This window comes from Saccoglossus kowalevskii, chromosome 8, assembly GCF_978046115.1.
Source record: "Saccoglossus kowalevskii chromosome 8, keSacKowa6.1, whole genome shotgun sequence".
NCBI lineage: Eukaryota > Metazoa > Hemichordata > Enteropneusta > Harrimaniidae > Saccoglossus > Saccoglossus kowalevskii.
In genome coordinates, this window is record NC_140648.1 from 37,778,155 (window position 1) to 37,801,342 (window position 23,188).

A 23,188-nucleotide genomic window follows, 5' to 3' on the forward strand; every position below is an offset into this window, starting at 1 on the left:
CGGTGTTGGGAGGTTGAGAGAGGCGTGCAGTGAGGTCGAGAGAGGCGGAACAGAGAGCTCGGGAGAGGCAGTGCAGAGAGGTCGGGGGATGCAGTGCAGGAAGGTCGGGAGAGGCGGTGCAGGGTTGTTGGGTGTGGGGTGCAGGAAGGTCGGGTGTGGCTGTGCAAAAAGGTCGGGAGATGTGGTGCAGGGATGATGGAAAAGGCGTTGTACACCACGGAGATACTGGTAGTTGATGTGGCAGTGCAAGAAAGTCGGGAGAGGCGGTGTGTATCACAGAGATGCATGTAGTGGGTGTGACGGTGCAGGGAGGTCGAGAGAGTTGGTGCAGGTAGGTCGGGTGAGGCGAATCAGGGAGGTCAGGAGAGGTCATCCAGGGAGGGCGGTTGTGGCGATGCATGAAGGTCGGGAGAGATGGTGCAGTGAGGTCGAGAGAGGCAGTGTGCACCATGGAGATACAGGGAGTGGGTGTGCGATGTTGGGAATTTGAGAGAGGCGTGCAGTGAGGTCGAGAGAGGCGGAACAGAGAGCTCGGGAGAGGCAGTGCAGAGAGGTCAGGGGATGCGGTGCAGGAAGGTCGGGAGAGGCGGTGCAGGGTTGTCGGGTATTGCGTGCAGGAATGTCGGGTGTGGCTGTGCAAAAAGTTTGGGAGATGCGGTGCAGGGATGACGGAAATGGCATTGTACACCACGGAGATACTGGTAGTTGATGTGGCGGTGCAAGAAGGTCGGGAGAGGTGGTGTGTATCACAGAGATGTATGTAGTGGGTGTGACGGTGCAGGGAGGTCGAGAGAGTCGGTGCAGGTAGGTCGGGAGAGGCGATTCAGGGAGGTCAGGAAAGGTCATGCAGGGAGGGCGGTTGTGGCGATGCAAGAAGGTCGGGAGAGATGGTGCAGTGAGGTTGAGAGTGGCAGTGTGCACCACAGAGATATAGGGAGTGGGTGTGGCAGTGCGGGGAGGTTGGGAGAGGCAGTGCAGTGAGGTCAGGAAAAGCGGTGTGCATCATGCAGGGAGGTCGAGAGAGACGGTGAAGTAAGGTCGGAAGAGGCGGTGTGCACCACGGAAATACAAGGAGTGGGTATAGTGGTGCAGGGAGTTCGGAAGAAGCGGTGTGCACTACAGAGATACAGTTAGTGAGTGTGGTGGTGTAGGATGGTCGGGAGAGGCAGTGCAGGGCAGTCCGGCGAGGAGGTGCAGGGAGGTTGGGAGAGGCGTTGAAGTAAGGACGGGAGAGGCAGTTTACACCATGGAAATACAGGGAGTGGGTGTGCGGTGTTGGGAGGTTGAGAGAGGCGTGCAGTGAGGATGAGAGAGGCGGAACAGAGAACTCGGGAGAGGCAGTGCAGAGATGTCGGGGGTGCGGTGCAGGAAGGTCGGGAGAGGTGGTGCAGGGTTGTCGGGTGTGGGGTGTAGGAAGGTCGGGTGTGGCTGTGCAAAAAGGTCGGGAGATGCGGTGCAGGGATGACGGGAAAGGTGTTGTACACCACAGAGATACTGGTAGTTGATGTGGCAGTTGAAGAAGGTCGGGAGAGGCGGTGTGTATCACAGAGATGCATGTAGTGGGTGTGACGGTGCAGGGAGGTCGAGAGAGTCGGTGCAGGTAGGTCGGGAGAGGCGATTCAGGGAGGTCAGGAGAGGTCATGCAGGGAGGGCGGTTGTGGCGATGCATGAAGGTCGGGAGAGATGGTGCAGTGAGGTCGATAGAGGCAGTGTGCACCACGGAGATACAGGGAGTGGGTGTGCGGTGTTGGGAGGTTGAGAGAGGCGTGCAGTGAGGTCGAGAGAGGCGGAACAGAGAGCTCGGGAGAGGCAGTGCAGAGAGGTCAGGGGATGCGGTGCAGGAAGGTCGGGAGAGGCGGTGCAGGGTTGTCGGGTGTGGGGTGCAGGAAGGTTGGGTGTGGCTGTGCAAAGAGGTCGGGAGATGTGGTGTAGGGATGATGGAAAAGGCGTTGTACACCACGGAGATACTGGTAGTTGATGTGGCGGTGCAAGAAAGTCGGGAGAGGCGGTGTGTATCACAGAGATGCATGTAGTGGGTGTGACGGTGCAGGGAGGTCGAGAGAGTCGGTGCAGGTAGGTCAGGTGAGGCAAATCAGGGAGGTCAGGAGAGGTCATCCAGGGAGGGCAGTTGTGGCAATGCATGAAGGTCGGGAGAGATGGTGCAGTGAGGTCGAGAGAGGCAGTGTGCACCATGGAGATACAGGGAGTGGGTGTGCGGTGTTGGGAATTTGAGAGAGGCGTGCAGTGAGGTCGAGAGAGGTGGAACAGAGAGCTCGGGAGAGGCAGTGCAGAGAGGTCAGGGGATGCGGTGCAGGAAGGTCGGGAGAGGCGGTGCAGGGTTGTCGGGTATTGGGTGCAGGAAGGTTGGGTGTGGCTGTGCAAAAAGGTCAGGAGATGCGGTGCAGGGATGACGGAAATGGCATTGTACACCACGGAGATACTGGTAGTTGATGTGGCGGTGCAAGAAGGTCGGGAGAGGTGGTGTGTATCACAGAGATGTATGTAGTGGGTGTGACGGTGCAGGGAGGTCGAGAGAGTCGGTGCAGGTAGGTCGGCAGAGGCGATTCAGGGAGGTCAGGAAAGGTCATGCAGGGAGGGCGGTTGTGGCGATGCAAGAAGGTCGGAAGAGATGGTGCAGTGAGGTTGAGAGTGGGCAGTGTGCGCCACAGAGATATAGGGAGTGGGTGTGGCAGTGCGGGGAGGTCGGGAGAGGCAGTGCAGAGAGGTCAGGAAAAGCGGTGTGCATCATGCAGGGAGGTCGAGAGAGACGGTGAAGTAAGGTCGGAAGAGGCGGTGTGCACCACGGAAATACAAGGAGTGGGTATAGTGGTGCAGGGAGTTCGGAAGAAGCGGTGTGCACTACAGAGATACAGATAGTGAGTGTGGTGGTGTAGGATGGTCGGGAGAGGCAGTGCAGGGCAGTCCGGCGAGGAGGTGCAGGGAGGTTGGGAGAGGCGTTGAAGTAAGGACGGGAGAGGCAGTGTACACCACGGAAATACAGGGAGTGGGTGTGCGGTGTTGGGAGGTTGAGAGAGGCGTGCAGTGAGGACGAGAGAGGCGGAACAGAGAGCTCGGGAGAGGCAGTGCAGAGATGTCGGGGTGCGGTGCAGGAAGGTCGGGAGAGGTGGTGCAGGGTTGTCGGGTGTGGGGTGTAAGAAGGTCGGGTGTGGCTGTGCAAAAAGGTCGGGAGATGCGGTGCAGGGATGACGGGAAAGGTGTTGTACACCACAGAGATACTGGTAGTTGGTGTGGCGGTGCAAGAAGGTCGGGAGATGCAGTGCAGGAAGTTCGGGAGAGATGGTGCTGGGGTGTCTGGAGAGGTGGTGTACACCACGTAGATACTGGGAGTGGGTGAGGCAGTGCATGAAGGTCGAGAGAGATGGTGTGCAGCACAGAGATACAGGGAGTGGGTGTGGTGTTCCTTGGCAGTCAGGAGGACGGTGCAGGGAGTTCGGGAGAGGCGGTGCAAAGAGGACAGGTTTTGCGTGCATGGAGTTCCGGAGATGATGTGCAGAGAGGTCGAGAGGGATGGTGTAGTACAGTCGAAGAGATTGTGTGCACCACGGACATACAAGCAGTGGGTATAGCGGTGCAGGGATGTCAGGAGAGGTGGTGCAGAAAGGTCGGGAGAGGCGTTGTTCACCACAGGAGATACAGAGAGTGGGTGTGGTGGTGCAGGGAGGTCGGTAGAGGCAGTATGCACCACGGAGATACAGGAAGTGGGTGTAGCGGTGAAGGGAGGTTGGGAGAGGTGGTGCAGGGAGGTCGGGGGAGGCAGTGCAGAGAGTTCCGGAGAGGCGGGGCAGGAAGGTCGGGAGAGGTGGTGCAGGAAGGTCAGAGGAGGCGATGCAGAGAGGTCTGTAGATGCGGTGTGCACCACGAAGATACAGGTAGTGGGTGTGGCGGCGCAGGGAGGGCGGTAGAGCCGGTGCAGGGAGGTCGGGAGAGGTGGTGCATGGTGATCGGGAGGGGCGGTGTGCATCGCAGAGATATACAGAGTAGTGCAAAATGGAGATACAGAGAGTAAGTGTGGAGGTGCAGCGAGATCGGGAGAGGCGGTGCAAGGATGTCTGGAGAGGCGGTGCAAGAAGGTTGGGTGTGACAGTGCAAGGTGGTCAGGAGATATGGTGCGGGGAGGTCAGGAAAGATTTTGTATACCACAGATATACAGGCGGTGGGTGTGGCGGTGCAGGGAGGTCAGGAGAGACGGTGTGGGAGGTCGGGAGAGGTGATGTGCAACATGGATATACAGGGAGTAGGTGTGGTGGTGCAGGAAGGTTGGGAGAGGCAAAGCAGGGAGGTCGGGAGAGGTGCTGCAGGGAGTTCGGGAGAGGCGGTGTGCACCACAGAGATATACAGAGTAGTGCACAATGGAGATACAGAGAGTAAGTGTGATGGTGCAGGGAGATCGGAAGAGGCAGTGCAGGGAGGTCTGGAGAGGCGGTGCAGGAAGGTCGAGTGTGGCGGGTCAAGGAGGTCGGGAGAGGTGGTGCAGGGAGGTCGGGAGACACGTTGCTGGGAGGTTGGGAGAGGCGATGTGCACCCACATGGAGTGGGTGTTTCGGTGCAAAAAGGTCGGGAGAGGCGGTGTCGAGAGATCGGGAGAGGCGGAGTGCACCATGGATATACATGGAGTAGGCGTGGCGGTGCAGGAAAGTTGGGAGAGGCAGTGCAGAAAGGTCGGGGGAGGTGAGGCGGTGCAGGGAGGTCGGCAGAGGTGGTGCAGAGAGGTAGGGATGTGGTGCTGGAAGGTTGGTGGAGGTGGTGCAGTGAGGTCGGAAGTGGCGACGTGCACCACGGAAATACAAGGAACGAGTGTGATGGTGCAGGGAGGTCGGTTGGAGGTGGTGCAGAAAGGTCGAGAGAGGCATTGTGCACCACGGAGATATATGAAGTGGGTGTGACAGTGGAGGTAGGTCGGGAGAGGCGGTGCAGGGAGGTTTGGAGAGGCAGTGCAGAAAGGTTGAGTGTGGTGGTGCAGAGGTCGAGAGAAGCAGTGCAGAAAGATCGGGAGAAGCGGTGAAGGGAAGTCAGGAGACGCAGTGCAGGGAGGTCGGCAGAGGCGGTGCAGAGAGGTTGGGATGTGGTGCTGGAAGGTTGGTAGAGGCGGTGCAGTGTGGTCGGAAGTGGTGGCGTGCACCACGGAAATACAAGGAGTGAGTGTAATGGTGCAGGGAGGTCGGGGGAGGTGGTGCAGAAAGGTCGAGAGAGGCGTTGTGCACCACGGAGATATATGAAGTGGGTGTGACGGTGCAGGTAGGTTGGGAGAGGCGGTGCAGGGAGGTTTGGAGAGGCTGTGGAGGGAGGTTGCAAGGGGCTGTGCAGGAGGTTGGGGGAGGCGGTGTGCACCACGGAGATACAGGTAGTGGGTGTGGCGGCGCAGGGAGGGCGGTAGAGCCGGTGCAGGGAGGTCGGGAGAGGTGGTGCATGGTGATCGGGAGGGGCGGTGTGCATCGCAGAGATATACAGAGTAGTGCAAAATGGAGATACAGAGAGTAAGTGTGGAGGTGCAGCGAGATCGGGAGAGGTGGTGCAAGGATGTCTGGAGAGGCGGTGCAAGAAGGTTGGGTGTGACGGTGCAAGGTGGTCAGGAGATATGGTGCGGGGAGGTCAGGAAAGATTTTGTATACCACAGATATACAGGCGGTGGGTGTGGCGGTGCAGGGAGGTCAGGAGAGACGGTGTGGGAGGTCGGGAGAGGTGATGTGCAACATGGATATACAGGGAGTAGGTGTGGTGGTGCAGGAAGGTTGGGAGAGGCAAAGCAGGGAGGTCGGGAGAGGTGCTGCAGGGAGTTCGGGAGAGGCGGTGTGCACCACAGAGATATACAGAGTAGTGCACAATGGAGATACAGAGAGTAAGTGTGATGGTGCAGGGAGATCGGAAGAGGCAGTGCAGGGAGGTCTGGAGAGGCGGTGCAGGAAGGTCGAGTGTGGCGGGTCAAGGAGGTCGGGAGAGGTGGTGCAGGGAGGTCGGGAGACACGTTGCTGGGAGGTTGGGAGAGGCGATGTGCACCCACATGGAGTGGGTGTTTCGGTGCAAAAAGGTCGGGAGAGGCGGTGTCGAGAGATCGGGAGAGGCGGAGTGCACCATGGATATACATGGAGTAGGCGTGGCGGTGCAGGAAAGTTGGGAGAGGCAGTGCAGAAAGGTCGGGGGAGGTGAGGCGGTGCAGGGAGGTCGGCAGAGGTGGTGCAGAGAGGTAGGGATGTGGTGCTGGAAGGTTGGTGGAGGTGGTGCAGTGAGGTCGGAAGTGGCGACGTGCACCACGGAAATACAAGGAACGAGTGTGATGGTGCAGGGAGGTCGGTTGGAGGTGGTGCAGAAAGGTCGAGAGAGGCATTGTGCACCACGGAGATATATGAAGTGGGTGTGACAGTGGAGGTAGGTCGGGAGAGGCGGTGCAGGGAGGTTTGGAGAGGCAGTGCAGAAAGGTTGAGTGTGGTGGTGCAGAGGTCGAGAGAAGCAGTGCAGAAAGATCGGGAGAAGCGGTGAAGGGAAGTCAGGAGACGCAGTGCAGGGAGGTCGGCAGAGGCGGTGCAGAGAGGTTGGGATGTGGTGCTGGAAGGTTGGTAGAGGCGGTGCAGTGTGGTCGGAAGTGGTGGCGTGCACCACGGAAATACAAGGAGTGAGTGTAATGGTGCAGGGAGGTCGGGGGAGGTGGTGCAGAAAGGTCGAGAGAGGCGTTGTGCACCACGGAGATATATGAAGTGGGTGTGACGGTGCAGGTAGGTTGGGAGAGGCGGTGCAGGGAGGTTTGGAGAGGCTGTGGAGGGAGGTTGCAAGGGGCTGTGCAGGAGGTTGGGGGAGGCGGTGTGCACCACGGAGATATAGGGAGTGGGTGTGGCGGTGCAGGAAGGTTGGGAGAGGCGGTCCAGGGAGGTTGATAGAGACAGTGCAGGAAGTTCGAGAGAGACGGTGTGCATCACAGAGATACAGGGAGTGGGTGTGGCAGTGCAGGGAGGTCGGAAGAAACGGTGCAGGGAGGTCGGGAGAAGCAGTGCACCACGGGGATACAGGGGGGTGAGTGTGGCGGTGCAGAAAGTTCAGGAGAGGCAGTACAGAGAGGTCGAGAAAAGCGGTGTAGGGAGGACGGGTTTTGCGTCCAATTAGGTCGGGAGATGCGGTGCAGGGAGGCCGAGAGAGACGGTGCAGTCAGGTTGGAAGGGGCGGAGATACAAGTAGTGGGTAAATCAGTGCAGAGAGTTTGGGAGAGGCGGTGTGCACTACAGAGATACAGAGAGTGGGTGTGGCGGTGTAGAGAGGTTGGGCAAGGCATTGCAGGGCAGTCAGGTGAGGCGGTGCAGGAAGGTTGGGAGAGGCGGTGAAGTAAGGTCGGGAGAAGGAGTGTGCACCATGGAGCTACAGGAAGTGGGTGTTGCGGTGCAGGGAGGTTGAGAGAGGCGTGCAGGGAGGTCTAGAAAGGTGGTGCATGAAGGTCGAGGGACGGTGCTGCGAGTTCGGAAGAGGTGGTGTGCACCACAGAAATACAGGGAGTGGGTGTGACGGTGCAGGGAGGTTGGTAGAGGCGATGCAGGTGAGGTTGGGAGAGGCGGTGCAGGAAGTTCGCGAGAGATGGTGTACATCACGGAGATACAGAGAGTGGGTGTGATGGTGCAGGGAGGTTGTGAGGTGGTGCAGGGAGTTCTGGTGAGGTGGTGTACACCACGGAGATACAGGGAGTGGGTGTGGCAGTGCAGGGAGGTCAGGAGAAGCAGTGCAGGGAGATCTGGAGAGGCGGTGCAGAGAGTTTGGGTGCATCTGTGCAGGGTGGTCCGGCGAGGCAGTGCACGGAGATCGGCAAAACAGTGTACACCACGGATATACAGAGAGTGCACGTGGCTGTGCAGGGAGGCCGGGAGAAGCTGTGCAGGGAGGTAGAGAGATATGGTGAAGGGACGTCAGCAAAGGTGGTGCTGGGAGGTCGACAGTGACAGTGCAGGGAGGTCGGGAGAGGTGGTGCAGGGCGGTCGGGAGAAAGCGTGCACCACTGAGATACAGGGGTGAGTGTAGCGGTGCAGAGAGTTCAGGAGAGGTGGTGCAGGAAGGTCGTGAGAGGCAGTGCAGGGAGTTCGGGAAAAGCGGTGTGCACCACAGAGATACAGGGAGTGGGTTTGGTGGTGTTGGGAGGTCAGGAGATGCGGTGCAGGAAAGTCGGGAGAGATGGTGCAGAGAGGTCTGGAGAGGCGGTGCACACCACGGAGATACTGGGAGTGGGTGTGGCGTTGCAGGGTAGTCTGGAGGACGGTGCAGGGAGGTCGGAATGGCGGTGCAGGGAATACGGGTTTTGCGTGCATGTAGGTTGGGAGATGCAGTGCATGGAGGTCGAGAGAGACGGTGCAGTAAGGTCGGAAGAGGCGGTATGCACCACGGAAATACAAAAAGTGGGTATAGTGGTGCTGGAAGTTCGGGAGAGGCGGTGTGCACTACAGAGATACAGGGGGTGGGTGTGACTGTGCAGGGAGGTCGGGAGAGGCAGTGCAGGGAGGTTGGGAGAGGCTATGGAGAGAGGTTGGGAGAGGCGGTGCAGGAAGGTCGGGAGAGGTGGTGTGCACCACGGAGATACAGGGAGTGGGTGTGGCGGTGCAGGGAGGTTGGGAGAGGTGGTGCAGGGAGGTTGGGAGAGGTGGTGCAGGAAGTTCAGGAGAGGTGGTGTGCACCACGGAGATACAGGGAGTGGGTGTGGCGGTGCAGGGAGGTTGTGAGGTGGAGCAGGGAGGTCTGGAGAGGCGATGTACACCACGGAGATACAGGGACTGGGTGTGGCAGTGCATGGAGTTCAGGAGAAGCAGTGCAGGGAGGTCTGGAGAGGCAGTCAGAGAGTTTGGGTGTATTGGTGCAGGGCGGTCTGGCGAGGCGGTGCAGGGAGGTCGGGAAAAACAGTGTACACCATGGAGGTACAGAGAGTGGGTGTGACGGTGCAGGGAGGTCAGGAGAAGCGGTGCAGGGAGGGGGGGAGAGATGGTGAGAGAGATCAGGAAAGGCGGTGCTGGGAGGTCGAGAGAGACCGTGCATGGGGGTCGGGAGAGGCGGTGCTTGGAGGTCGGGAGAAGGCGTGAACCACTGAGATACAGGGGTGAATGTGGCAGTGCAGGGTTTTCAGGAGAGGCGGTGTAGGGAGGTCGGGAAAGGTGGTGCAGGAAGGTCGGGAGAAGCAGTGCACCACAGCGATACAGGGGTGAGTGTGGCAGTGCAGAAAGTTCGGGAGAGACAGTGCAGAGAAGTCGGGAAAAGTGGTGTGCACCACGGAGGGAGGTCGAGAGAGACAGTACAGTAAGGTCGAAAGAGGTGGTGTGCACCACGGAAATACAAGAAGTGGGTATTGCGGTGCAGGGAGTTCAGAAGAGGCGATGTGCACTACGGAGATACAGAGAGTGAGTGTGCTGGTGTAGAGAGGTCGGGAGAGGAAGTGCAGGGAGGTTGGGAGAGGCGGTGAAGGAAGGCCGGGAGTGGCGGTGTGCACCACAGAGATATAGGGAGTGTATGTGGCGGTGCAGGGAGGTCGAGAGAGGTGGTGCAGGGAGGTCAGTAGAGGCAGTGCAGGAATGTAAGGAGAGGCGGTGAAGGTTGATTGTGAGAGGCGGTGCAAAAAGTTCGGGAGATGCGGTGCAGGGATGACGGGAAAGGCGTTGTACACCACAGAGATACTGGTAGTTGGTGTGGCGGTGCAAGAAGGTCGGGAGAGGTGGTGTGTATCACAGAGATGTATGGAGTGGGTGTGACGGTGCAGGGAGGTCAGGAGAGGTCATGCAGGGAGGGCGGTTGTGGCGGTGCATGAAGTTCGGAAGAGATGGTGCAGTAAGGTCGAGAGAGGAAGTGTGCACCACGGAGATACAGGGAGTGGGTGTGGCCATGCAGGAAGTTCCGTAGAGGCAGTGCAGGGAGGTCGGGATAGGTGTTGTGCACCACAGATATAGGGAGTGTATGTGGCGGTGCAGGGAGGTCGTGAGAGGTGGTGCAGGGAAGTCAGTAGAGGCAGTGCAGGAATGTAAGGAGAGGAGGTGAAGGTTGGTTGGAAGAGGCAGTGCATGGACGTCAGGAGAGGCAGTGCAGGGAGGTCTGGAGAGGTGGTGCAGATAGTTTTGGGGTGTTTGTGCAGGAAGGTCGAATGAGATGGTGAAGGTTGGTCGGAAGAAGCGACGCAGAGAGGTTGAGACAGACGGTGCAGTGAGGAAGGGAGAGGCAGTGTGCATCACGGAGATAGAGGGAGTGGGCATTGCAGTGCAGGGAGGTCGGGAGAGGCCGTGCAGGTTTGTCGGGTGTAGGGTGCAGGAAGGTCTGGTGTGGCTGTGCAAAAAGGTCGGGAGAAGCGGTGAAGGGAGGTCGGGAGAGGCGGTGCAGAGAGGTCGGGTGTATCGGTGCAGGGCGGTCCAGCGAGGCGATGCAGGGAGGTTGGGAAAAACAGTGTAAACCACAGAGATACAGGGAGTGTGTGCGGTGGTGCAGGGAGGTTGCGAGAAGCGGTGCAGAGAGGTATGGAAAGACGCTGCAGGGCGGTCAGGAGAGGCGGTGCAGGTAGATCGGAAGAGGCAGTGTAGGAAGGTCAATAGAGGCGGTGAAGGTTGGTCAGAAGTGGCGGTGCACAGAGTTCCTGAGAGGTGGTGTTCACTACAGAGATACAGAGAGTGGTTGTTGCGGTGTAGGGAGGTCGGGAGAGGCAGTATAGGGAGGTCGGGAGATGCGGTGCAGGAAGGTCAGAAGAGACAGTGCAGGGAGGTCTGGAGAGGCAGTGTACACCACGGAGATACAGGGAGTGGGTGTGGCGGTGCACGGAGTTCGAGAGTGACGGTGTGCATCACAGAGACACAGGGAGTGGGTGTGGCGATGCAGGGAAGTCAGCAGGATGGAGCAGCGAGATGCAGGAAGGACAGGTGTGGTGGTGCAAAGGGGTAGGGTTTTGCCTGCATGGAGGTCTGGAGATGCTGTGCAGGGAGGTCGAGTGGGACGGTGTAGTACAGTCGAAGCGACTGTGTGCACCACGGACATACAAGGAGTTGGTATAGCGGTGCAGGGAGTTCGGGGAAGGTGGTGCAGAAAGGTCGGGAGAGGCGTTGTGCACCACAGAGATACAAGGAGTGGGTAAATCGGTGCAGAGAGTTCGGGAGAGGCGGTGTGCACTACAGAGATACAGAGAGTGGGTGTGGTGGTGTAGATAGGTTGGGTGAGGCAGTGCAGGGCAGTCAGGCGATTCAGTGCAGGGAGATTGGGAGAGGCGTTGAAGTAAGGTCGGGAGAGGTGGTGTGCACCATGGAGCTACAGGGAGTGGGTGTGAGGGTGCAGGGAGGTCGGGAGAGGCGGTGCAGGGAGGTTGGGAGAGGCTGTGGAGAGAGGTTGGGAGAGGCGGTGAAGAAAGGTCGGGAGAGGCGGTGTGCACAACGGAGATACTGGGAGTGGGTGTGGCGGTGCAGGGAGGTTGGTAGAGGCGGTGCAGGGAGGTTGGGAGAGGCGGTGCAGGAAGTTCGGTAAAGACAGTGTGCATCACGGAGATACAAAGAGTGGGTGTGGCGGTGCAGGGAGGTTGTGAGGTGGTGCAGGGAGGTTTGGAGAGACGGTGTACACCACCGAGATACAGAGACTGGGTGTGGCAGTGCAAGGAGTTCAGGAGAAGCAGTGCAGGGAGGTCTGGAGAGGCAGTGCAGAGAGTTTGGGTGTATCGGTGCAGGGCGGTCTGGCGAGGCGGTGCAGGGAGGTCGGGAAAAACAGTGTACACAACAGAGATACAGAGAGTGGGTGTGGCGGTGCAGGGAGGTCGGGAGAAATGGTGCAGGGAGGTAGGGAGAGATGGTGAAGGGAGATCAGGAAAGGCGGTGCTGGGAGGTCGAGAGAGACAGTGCATGGAGGTTGGGAGAGGCGGTGCTTGGAGGTCGGGAGAAGGCGTGAACCACTGAGATACAGGAGTGAATGTGGCGGTGCAGGGAGTTTGGGAGAGGCTGTGCAGGAAGGTCGGGAGATGCAGTGCAGGGATTTCAGGAGAGACGGTGTGTACTAAGGAGATACAGAGAGCCCACTCTCGGTGTAGGGAGGTCGAGAGAGGCATTGTAGGGAGGTCGGGAAATGCGGTGTGCTCCACGGAGGGAGGTGGAGAGAGACGGTGAAGTAAGGTGGGAAGAGGTGGTGTGCACCACGGAAATACAAGGAGTGGGTATAGCGGTGCAGGGAGTTCGGAAAAGGCGGTGTGCACTACAGAGGTACAGAGAGTGAGTGTGGTGGTGTAGGGAGGTCAGGAGAGGCAGTGCAGGGCAGTCCGGCGAGGAGGTGCAGGGAGGTTGGGAGAGGTGGTGAAGGAAGGCTGGAAGAGGCAGTGTGCACCACGGAGATACAGGGAGTGGGTGTGCAGTGTTGGGAGGTTGAGAGAGGCGTGCAGTGAGGTCGAGAGAGGCGGAACAGAGAGCTCGGGAGAGGTAGTGCAGAGAGCTCGGGGGATGCGGTGCAGGAAGGTCGGGAGAGGCGGTTTAGGTAGGTCGGGAGAGGCGATTCAGGGAGGTCAGGAGAGGTCATGCAGGGAGGGCGGTTGTGGCGATGCATGAAGGTCGGAAGAGATGGTGCAGTGAGGTCGAGAGAGGCAGTGTGCACCACAGAGATACAGGGAGTGGGAGTGCAGTGTTGGGAGGTTGAGAGAGGCGTGCAGTGAGGTCGAGAGAGGCGGAACAGAGAGCTCGGGAGAGGCAGTGCAGAGAGGTCGGGGGATGTGGTGCAGGAAGGTCGGGAGAGGCGGTGCAGGGTTGTCGGGTGTGGGGTGCAGGAAGGTCGGGTGTGGCTGTGCAAAAAGGTCGGGAGATGCAGTGCAGGGATGACGGAAAAGGCGTTGTACACCACGGAGATACTGGTAGTTGAAGTGGCGGTGCAAGAAGGTCAGGAGAGGCGGTGTGTATCACAGAGATACATGTAGTGGGTGTGACAGTGCAGGGAGGTCGAGAGAGTCGGTTTAGGTAGGTCGGGAGAGGCGATTCAGGGAGGTCAGGAGAGGTCATGCAGGGAGGGCGGTTGTGGCGATGCATGAAGGTCGGGAGAGATGGTGCAGTGAGGTCGAGAGAGGCAGTGTACACCACGGAGATACAGGGAGTGGGTGTGCAGTGTTGGGAGGTTGAGAGAGGCATGCAGTGAGGTCGAGAGAGGCGGAACAGAGAGCTTGGGAGAGGCAGTGCAGAGAGGTCGGGGGATGTGGTGCAGGAAGGTCGGGAGAGGTGGTGCAGGGTTGTCGGGTGTGGGGTGCAGGAAGGTTGGGTGTGGCTGTGCAAAAAGATCGGGAGATACGGTGCAGGGATGACGGAAAAGGCATTGTACACCTCGGAGATACTGGTAGTTTATGTGGCGGTGCAAGAAGGTCGGAAGATGCGGTGTGTATCACAGAGATGCATGTAGTGGGTGTGACGGTGCAGGGAGGTCGAGAGAGTCGGTGCAGGTAGGTCGGGAGAGGCGATTCAGGGAGGTCAGGAGAGGTCATGCAGGGAGGGCGGTTGTGGCGATGCATGAAGGTCGGGAGAGATGGTGCAGTGAGGTCGAGAGAGGCAGTGTGCACCATGGAGATACAGGGAGTGGGTGTGCGGTGTTGGGAATTTGAGAGAGGCGTGCAGTGAGGTCGAGAGAGGCGGAACAGAGAGCTCGGGAGAGGCAGTGCAGAGAGGTCAGGGGATGCGGTGCAGGAAGGTCGGGAGAGGCGGTGCAGGGTTGTCGGGTATTGGGTGCAGGAAGGTCGGGTGTGGCTGTGCAAAAAGGTCGGGAGATGCGGTGCAGGTATGACGGAAAAGGCATTGTACACCACGGAGATACTGGTAGTTGATGTGGCAGTGCAAGAAGGTCGGGAGAGGCGGTGTGTATCACAGAGATGTATGTAGTGGGTGTGACGGTGCAGGGAGGTCGAGAGAGTCGGTGCAGGTAGGTCGGGAGAAGCGATTCAGGGAGGTCAGGAGAGGTCATGCAGGGAGGGCGGTTGTGGCGATGCAAGAAGGTCGGGAGAGATGGTGCAGTGAGGTCGAGAGAGGCAGTGTGCACCACGGAGATATAGGGAGTGGGTGTGGCAGTGCGGGGAGGTCGGGAGAGGCAGTGCAGAGAGGTCAGGAAAAGCGGTGTGCATCATGGAGGGAGGTCGAGAGAGACGGTGAAGTAAGGTCGGAAGAGGCTGTGTGCACCACGGAAATACAAGGAGTGGGTATAGTGGTGCCGGGAGTTTGGAAGAAGCGATGTGCACTACAGAGATACAGATAGTGAGTGTGGTGGTGTAGGATGGTCGGGAGAGGCAGTGCAGGGCAGTCTGGCGAGGAGGTGCAGGGAGGTTGGGAGAGGCGTTGAAGTAAGGACGGGAGAGGCAGTGTGCACCACAGAGATACAGGGAGTGGGTGTGCGGTGTTGGGAGGTTGAGAGAGGCGTGCAGTGAGGACGAGAGAGGCGGAACAGAGAGCTCGGGAGAGGCAGTGCAGAGATGTCGGGGTGTGGTGCAGGAAGGTCGGGAGAGGCGGTGCAGGGTTGTCGGGTGTGGGGTGTAGGAAGGTCGGGTGTGGCTGTGCAAAAAGGTCGGGAGATGCGGTGCAGGGATGACGGGAAAGGTGAGATACTGGTAGTTGGTGTGGCGGTGCAAGATGGTCGGGAGATGCGGTGCAGGAAGTTCGGGAGAGACGGTGCAGGGATGTCTGGAGAGGCGGTGTAAACCACGTAGATACTGGAAGTGGGTGAGGCAGTGCATGAAGGTCGAGAGAGATGGTGTGCACCACAGAGATACAGGGAGTGGGTGTGGCGTTGCTTGGCAGTCAGGAGGATGGTGCAGGGAGTTCGGGAGAGGCGGTGCAAAGAGGACGGGTTTTGCGTGCATGGAGTTCCGGAGATGCTGTGCAGGGAGGTCGAGAGGGACGGTGTAGTACAGTTGAAGAGACTGTGTGCACCACGGACATACAAGGAGTGGGTATAGCGGTGCAGGGAGGTCGGGAGAGGTGGTGCAGAAAGGTCGGGAGAGGCGTTGTTCACCACGGAGATACAGAGAGTGGGTGTGGTGGTGCAGGGAGGTCGGGAGAGGCGGTGCAGGGAGGTTGGGTGAGGCTGTGGAGAGAGGTTGGGAGAGGCAGTGCAGGAAGGTGGGGAGAGGCGGCGTGCGCCACGGAGATACATGGAGTGGGTGTGGCGGTGCAGGTAGATCGGGAGAGGCGGTGCAGGGAGGTTTTGAAAGGCTGTGGAGGGAGGTTGGGAGAGGCGGTGCAGGAAGGTCGGGAGAGGCGGTTTGCACCACGGATTTATAGGGAGTGGGTGTGGCGGTGCAGGGAGATTGGGAGAGGCGGTGCAGGGAGGTTGATAGAGGCGGTGCAGGAAGTTCAGGGGAGACGGTGTGCATCACGGAGATACAGGGAGTGGGTGTGGCGTTTCAGGGAGGTCGGGAGAAACGGTGCAGGGAGGTCGGGAGAAGCAGCTAGTGCACCATGGACATACAGGGGGTGAGTGTGGCGGTGCAGAAAGTTCGGGAGAGGCAGTACAGAGAGGTCGAGAAAAGCGGTGCAGGGAGGACAGGTTTTGCATGCAATGAGGTCCAGAGATGCGGTGCAGGGAGGCTGAGAGAGACGGTGCAGTAAGGTTGGAAGGAGCGGTGTGCAACACGGAGATACAAGGAGTGGGTAAATCGGTGCAGAGAGTTCGGGTTAGGCGGTGTGCACTACAGAGATACAGAGAGTGGGTGTGACGGTGTAGAGAGGTTGGGCGAGGCAGTGCAGGGCAGTCAGGCGAGGCGGTGCAGGGAGGTAGGGAGGGGCAGTGAAGTAAGGTCGGGAGAGACGGTGTGCACCACGGAGCTACAGGGACGTAACTCTTATTTCCTCGGCGTCGACTCCCGGTAAATGTAACAGTCCGGGCACAGTTTGTATAAATAAACGAAAGTATCCGTGTTCCCAGGTGTGTATCTGTTTATTTATACAGTGAGATTAAAATCACTGTTGGTTCTCTTTCTAGGATGGCTAACACCCACTGGCTTTCCGGTTATGTTCGTTCGCCCGCTACGCTACGTTTGGCTTCATAGTATTCGTCAAATCCCCGCCCTCCCGTGAAATTTAAAAGAACTATTACACAGAAAGAACAGTTGCCAATAATATCTACCTTGATTGTTTGAAAACACTAGTGGGATGGGGTAACGATACAACTACGTACATGTGCCCGGGTACGCATCCCTACGCACAGTCAATCCAGCTGGACCACGGCGGCGATCTAGCGTAGTGTAGTGCAAGTCGTGGTGAACACCAATACGGCGCACCAGTCCCAGGTACCAGTCACGGTGTGCCGTTCGCTCGGGCGATCACTGTAATGCTACTCCATATCACACATCAGTCACTCATTCACTCGCAATGTAAATGAGTTCAATACAATTATATTTGATGGATTAAAACTAGTTTCTTCCTTCCTTTGCCATGTGAAATTGTGGAAACAATTTCCAGAAAGACATTTTAAATTATTCAGATTCACGGGCCAGTGACTTTGAAAATATTCTGTTCAAGCACACTTTGAACAGAATATCGCTTCGTACATATATGTCGCACAAAGCACAGTCACTCTCCTAGTAGAGTGACTGTGCACAAAGTGAGCTTTCGCCCATTATGGGTTGGCGGGTCGTTCATTATTGTTTAAATAAACCAATGTCACGTGATTTATGAGTAGGCGTCTTCCTTAAGTGAAATGTTGTTGAAAAATATTTGAAATCTCGACTTCATGCAAATTTTAATAGCATAGAAGTATAGCATACTGTATATATACGGAAAAAGAGGCCTACTGGCTTGGAGAAATCCGGTCAGGGCTATCAAATAAAACTAAATGCTTCTGTATGAAATTCAAACAATTCGTGAGTGTATTGCTATAATAACGAGCCTTGGTTATATAGATGCAATGGATTCCAAGACAAATTACAATTCCACAGAATAGCCTGAATACCCATTGTACATGTATCTTCAAACAGGAACTATCATCATATTCATTTCAGAGTCGGAAGCGAATCGGGACCGAATCTGAATCAAACGCCAGCTTTACGCTCACTATTGACCCGCAGGTCAACATTGAGATTATCACCTGACTGTGGTTCAAAAGTGCGCCTTCTCGCGGCGAGATGTGTCGGAACTGTTTGCTTCCAAGTAATGCAGAGTAATGCCGGAACGTGAGAAATGACTAAGCCCACGGAACAGCGAGTGTTAACAGTTAACTGCTGGTGAGTTTGCTTGTTTATTTTTTATTAGATCATGTAATGATTACCGTAGATCCCATCCATGGTCACGTGACATACGGAGAAAAGTATCCTCGTCGCCGGGATCCGTCCCTTCATCGACTTTGCACTGCGTCAGTGGTGGGTTTTCTAGTAACCTTGTAACCATATGTAAAAGTCTGTGAGTCTCAGGTATGACTGTGTGTACGTATTTATTTTCAAAAAGTAGGAGAATATACAATGTACCTACCGGGGCCGGGGTGCATGAGTTTATTTATTTATTTATTTATTTATTTACACACAACATCCACCGGAGGGGATGAAAAGGGTTACAAATCAGATATTAGTAAAAAAAAAATAACTACATAAATAGTAAAGAAACAAAAAGCATAAAGAAAAAAAATGATAAAAATTTGTATACAAGGAATGTGTTACTGTCACTTAGTAATGATATGAATTTATTTTCATTACTAAATTTGTCAAAATTAACATCGAGGTACCAGGAGGTTTTTGCTGGCGTCGTTTCAGCGTTACTCAGTTTTAAATAAAGATTACCAACGCCAAATGAGCAACATTTTAACTGGTAATCAAGACTCATTCAATCCATGGTGAGAAAGCAACATCACAAACAAAGTTGTTGTAGCGTGCGCTCAGCAGCAACCGCTGTCGACGAAAGTTATCCCGTCAGTGGAGTCCCGCAGTTGCACGGCATGTTTGCCAATGCACAATTTTGTGGAGGAACCTTTAACCTCAACATAAACTGTGTATCATAGTCATCCAGTTGGTTCTGTCGTGGTACCAACTAAATGCCCATGAGTTATTTACTTGGACAGTGACTCAGATTAGACGTCTGGTTATTTTATTTTCACACAGACAGTGACACGCGTTCTACACTGACACACGTTTTGTAGGGTGTAACACTATCTTGGAACATATTAATGGGCAATAGGTTTATGTTATAACAAGTGTGTATTGTACCTAGTATTTAAATGTTAAATAAATCTTTTGTTGTGTAAATATAATTGTTTATAAAAGTTCTTTAATTATTCTGGGATCTTTGCTTGAGAGTATATATGTGAATTGTTTATTTTTATTTTTGGATCATAATTTTTCTGATGAAGTTTTCCCTGTGTGTGTTATAGTTTGGGTAATTCAATAGAAAATGTTCTTCATCTTCAATTGAATTTGTGTCACAGTTATTACGTATTATTTTGCTTATAGGTTTCTTAGGAAATGAATATCTGCCTTCCTCTATTGCTAAGTTATGATTACTAATTCTAAATATGGCTCAAAGATGTATTCTTTTTTAAATTTAGCAGAGGTTCACAGTTTGCTATTGTCTTTGGAAATCATGTCTTTCCAGAAACTGGCGTATTTATTTTCAAGGGAAGTTTTTAAAATTTGATTAATTTGAATTTTTTGTTTCATAGTGAGTGTTTTTTTCTTTTATTACGTTTAGTGAATTGTCTTTCAATATTGTATGTATTTTATTCAGCCATTTGTATTGTATTGTATAGTATTGTATTGTGTTTGTTCTAGGTATGCCTGTTTTGTAAGATTGTCATCTGGGAGATCCTTTATATGCAGCCAGTAATTAATAGCTTGAACTTTTGCACTGAGTAGTAGTGGATAATTACCCACCTCTGCTCCTGATGCTAAGTTACAGGGTTTTTTATTTACTTGTAAGATTTGTTTGCATTATTTAAATTTGATTTTTTCAATTAATGTTTTGTCCCATTTAGCATTGTCCTGAATTTCTGCATGTCTAGGGCCCATAATTTTGAGCCATAAAGCAAAATTGATTTTATATAAATGTTAAATAGTTTCATTTTTAGTTTTATGTCGAGGTTTCCTAAAAGTACTTTGTTCATGATGTAAATTGATTTACCAGCTTTACCTGCCAAATTTACTCATCTGAGACTCTTGAACAAAACATATCAACCCAACAAAAATGTACCATGGCAAAATAGTAAAGAAGATATTTGCACCAACAGTTAGTGAGGCTACTACCTACATTCACAATGTTAAAAACATTGATAATGTAAATAGAGTAATAATGCATAATGGGACAAATGACATTAAGAATGACATTGACTTTGTCAGTGGACAATTGGATAGTCCGATTGATAATATGCGCAACAAGTTTTCTGGTGCACAGATTGCTGTATAAACTATAACAGAACAAAATTGAATCAGAGAATAAAGAACAAATATGATGCAACTGAACAATGTATTTATATAGAGCACAGGAAACTCAGTGGGAATGAAGAATTCTATTGTGATGATGGAATACACATTACTATCAATGGTACACATGTATCAATAGGTGATATTAAATACACATTTCTATCAATGGTACACGTGTATCAATAGGTGATATTAAATACACATTTCTATCAATGCTACACATGCATCAATAGGTGATATTAAATACACATTACTATCAGTGGTACACGTGTATCAATAGGTGATATTAAATACACATTTCTATCAATGGTACACGTGTATCAATAGGTGATATTAAATACACATTACTATCAATGGTACACGTGTACCAATAGGTGATATTAAATACACATTTCTATCAATGGTACACATGTATCAATAGGTGATATTAAATACACATTTCTATCAATGGTACACGTGTATCAATAGGTGATATTAAATACACATTACTATCAGTGGTACACGTGTATCAATAGGTGATATTAAATACACATTACTATCAGTGGTACACATGTATCAATAGGTGATATTAAATACACATTACTATCAATGGTACACGTGTATCAATAGGTGATATTAAATACACATATCTATCAATGCTACACGTGTATCAATAGGTGATATTAAATACACATTACTATCAGTGGTACACGTGTATCAATAGGTGATATTAAATACACATTTCTATCAATGGTACACGTGTATCAATAGGTGATATTAAATACACATTACTATCAATGGTACACGTGTACCAATAGGTGATATTAAATACACATTTCTATCAATGGTACACATGTATCAATAGGTGATATTAAATACACATTTCTATCAATGGTACACGTGTATCAATAGGTGATATTAAATACACATTACTATCAGTGGTACACGTGTATCAATAGGTGATATTAAATACACATTACTATCAGTGGTACACATGTATCAATAGGTGATATTAAATACACATTACTATCAATGGTACACGTGTATCAATAGGTGATATTAAATACACATTACTATAAATGGTACACGTGTACCAATAGGTGATATTAAATACACATATCTATCAATGCTACATGTGTATCAATAGGTGATATTAAATACACATTTCTATCAATGGTACACGTGTATCAATAGGTGATATTAAATACACATTTCTATCAATGGTACACGTGTATCAATAGGTGATATTAAATACACATTTCTATCAATGCTACACGTGTATCAATAGGTGATATTAAATACACATTACTATCAGTGGTACACATGTATCAATAGGTGATATTAAATACACATTTCTATCAATGGTACACGGGTACCAATAGGTGATATTAAATACACATTTCTATCAATGGTACACATGTATCAATAGGTGATATTAAATACACATTTCTATCAATGCTACACGTGTATCAATAGGTGATATTAAATACACATTTCTATCAATGGTACACGTGTATCAATAGGTGATATTAAATACACATTTCTATCAATGGTACACGTGTACCAATAGGTGATATTAAATACACATTACTATCAGTGGTACACATGTATCAATAGGTGATATTAAATACACATTTCTATCAATGCTACACGTGTATCAATAGGTGATATTAAATACACATTTCTATCAATCGTACACGTGTATCAATAGGTGATATTAAATACACATTTCTATCAATCGTACACGTGTATCAATAGGTGATATTAAATACACATTTCTATCAATCGTACACGTGTATCAATAGGTGATATTAAATACACATTTCTATCAATGGTACACATGTATCAATAGGTGATATTAAATACACATTACTATCAATGGTACACGTGTACCAATAGGTGATATTAAATACACATTTCTATCAATGGTACACATGTATCAATAGGTGATATTAAATACACATTTTTATCAATCGTACACGTGTATCAATAGGTGATATTAAATACACATTTCTATCAATGGTACACATGTATCAATAGGTGATATTAAATACACATTTCTATCAATGATACACGTGTATCAATAGGTGATATTAAATACACATTTCTATCAATGGTACACATGTATCAATAGGTGATATTAAATACACATTACTATCAATGGTACACGTGATATTAAATACACATTTCTATCAATGGTACACGTGTATCAATAGGTGATATTAAATACACATTTCTATCAATGGTACACATGTATCAATAGGTGATATTAAATACACATTTCTATCAATGGTACACATGTATCAATAGGTGATATTAAATACACATTTCTATCAATGGTACATATGTATCAATAGGTGATATTAAATACACATTTCTATCAATGGTACACATGTATCAATAGGTGATATTAAATACACATTTCTATCAATGGTACACATGTATCAATAGGTGATATTAAATACACATTTCTATCAATGGTACACGTGTACCAATAGGTGATATTAAATACACATTTCTATCAATGGTACACATGTATCAATAGGTGATATTAAATACACATTTCTATCAATGGTACACGTGTATCAATAGGTGATATTAAATACACATTTCTATCAATGGTACACATGTATCAATAGGTGATATTAAATACACATTACTATCAATGGTACACGTGTATCAATAGGTGATATTAAATACACATTTCTATCAATGCTACACGTGTATCAATAGGTGATATTTAATACACATTTCTATCAATCGTACACGTGTATCAATAGGTGATATTAAATACACATTACTATCAATGGTACACGTGTATTAATAGGTGATATTAAATACACATTTCTATCAATGGTACACGTGTATCAATAGGTGATATTAAATACACATTTCTATCAATGGTACACGTGTATCAATAGTTGATATTAAATACACATTTCTATCAATGGTACACATGTATCAATAGGTGATATTAAATACACATTTCTATCAATCGTACACGTGTATCAATAGGTGATATTAAATACACATTTCTATCAATGCTACACGTGTATCAATAGGTGATATTAAATACACATTTCTATCAATCGTACACGTGTATCAATAGGTGATATTAAATACACATTTCTATCAATCGTACACGTGTATCAATAGGTGATATTAAATACACATTACTATCAATGGTACACGTGTACCAATAGGTGATATTAAATACACATTTCTATCAATGGTACACATGTATCAATAGGTGATATTAAATACACATTTCTATCAATGGTACACGTGTATCAATAGGTGATATTAAATACACATTTCTATCAATGCTACACATGTATCAATAGGTGATATTAAATACACATTTCTATCAATCGTACACGTGTATCAATAGGTGATATTAAATACACATTTCTATCAATGGTACACATGTATCAATAGGTGATATTAAATACACATTTTTATCAATGCTACACATGTATCAATAGGTGATATTAAATACACATTTCTATCAATCGTACACGTGTATCAATAGGTGATATTAAATACACATTTCTATCAATGGTACACATGTATCAATAGGTGATATTAAATACACATTTCTATCAATGCTACACATGTATCAATAGGTGATATTAAATACACATTTCTATCAATGCTACACATGTATCAATAGGTGATATTAAATACACATTTCTATCAATCGTACACGTGTATCAATAGGTGATATTAAATACACATTTCTATCAATGGTACACATGTATCAATAGGTGATATTAAATACACATTTCTATCAATGGTACACATGTATCAATAGGTGATATTAAATACACATTTCTATCAATGCTACACATGTATCAATAG

General features: G+C 50.8%; 1 protein-coding gene across 2 annotated transcripts in view; it reads left to right on the plus strand.

Annotated features, from left to right (window-relative positions):
* The first annotated feature begins 17,075 nt into the window (after positions 1-17,075).
* The window catches only part of LOC144354722 (uncharacterized), a 43,562-nt gene continuing 37,449 nt past the window's right edge, over positions 17,076-23,188 (plus strand). For both annotated transcript variants that reach the window (XM_085502580.1, XM_085502581.1), the window contains exon 1: positions 17,076-17,167. The gene's annotated coding sequence lies outside the window, so the exon portion shown is untranslated. The remainder of the gene's footprint in view (positions 17,168-23,188) is intronic.